The sequence below is a fragment of the Lygodium microphyllum genome, chromosome 11, assembly GCF_053477565.2.
Source record: "Lygodium microphyllum isolate KBCC chromosome 11, Lygodium_microphyllum_v1.1.10, whole genome shotgun sequence".
In the NCBI taxonomy this organism is placed as follows: Eukaryota; Viridiplantae; Streptophyta; class Polypodiopsida; order Schizaeales; family Lygodiaceae; genus Lygodium; species Lygodium microphyllum.
The window spans coordinates 139,509,124-139,510,526 of record NC_141145.1 but is presented as its reverse complement, the minus strand read 5'-3'; positions in this window follow the sequence as shown (position 1 = coordinate 139,510,526).

Below are 1,403 nucleotides of genomic sequence, written 5' to 3'. Positions count from 1 at the left end.
TAAACCTAATGGGAAAAGAGAGAAAGAGAGGGTCATGGTGAGGGAGGGAGAGGAAATGAGAGAGGGAGAGAAAGAGAGAAAGGGAAATGAGAGAGGAAGAGGAGAAAGAAAAAGGAATGAGAGAGAGATGAGAGAGAAAAAAGAATGTGAGAGAGAGGAGAGAGAAAAAGAGAAAAAATCATTAAGCCTAATAGGGAAAGAGAGAAAGAGAGGGTTAGGATGAGGGAGGGAGAGGAAATGAGAGAGGGGGAGAAAGGGAGAAAGGGAAATGAGAGAGGGAGAGGAGAGAGAAAAAAATGAGAGAGGGAGAGGAGAGAGAAAGAGAGAAAAAAATCATTAAATCTAATAGAGAAAGAGAGAAAGAGAGGGTCATGGTGGGGGAGGGACAGAAAATGAGAGAGGGAGAGAAAGAGAGAAAGGGAAATGAGAGAGGGAGAGGAGAGAGAAAAGGAAATGAGAGAGAGAGAGAAGAGAGAAAAAGAGAAAAATCATTCAACCTAATAGGGAAAGAGAGAAAGAGAGGGTTAGGGTGAGGGAGGGAGAGGAAATGAGAGAAGGGGAGAAAGAGAGAAAGGGAAATGAGAGAGTGAGAGGAGAGAGAAAATATGAGATAGGGAGAGGAGAGAGAAAAAGAGAAAAAATCATTAAACCTAATAGGAAAAGAGAGAAAGAGAGGGTACCCTGGCACCTGCTACATAGTATCATAGTACTGGGTACTTGGCACTATGATACTAGAGTACTAGGTGCTAGATACTAAGATGCTATAATATTATGTGCTAGGTACTGAGTACTAGGTACTAAATACTAGTGTTCTATGATACTATATGCTAGGTCATAGAAAAAGAGAGAGATGGAAGGAGAGGATAACAATCTAAGAAAAGAAAAGAATGAGAACAAATTTTTTTTTTTGTTGTAACGTAGACAAAATGGAAAACGAAGAAGGTCCTCTTGTTCAAGATTGCGAGGCGTATATTAATCAGCGTGTCCCATGTCCTTGCTCTCAATGCAAGCTGGCAATTAGATGAAAACACCGATTGTTTATAAAACACGTACGACGATTTGGCGAGTTTTAATTTCAGATAATTGATCAGGCGATTGTGGATTTTCAACAAACGGTAATTTGAAGTTAATATCAATCATGCATTGTACTCGCAAGCTAATTGAATACCATATACAATAAGATTGGGTCTGGCTGGCAAATTTTCTATCCAGGGAGGTGATGTCTCATCCCAAGGAGGAGTGCACCCTTTGTGGCCAATTAGAAGAGTACGTGGGAGTGTGATGGATGGAGTGCAGGAGCCAATCCACCACTTGCAAGGCCAATCTATACCATCAATGCCAGAGGAGACAGTCAACCTTCTAGACCTACCTACAATCTTGGAGCCTGAGATGGAAGCAATGAT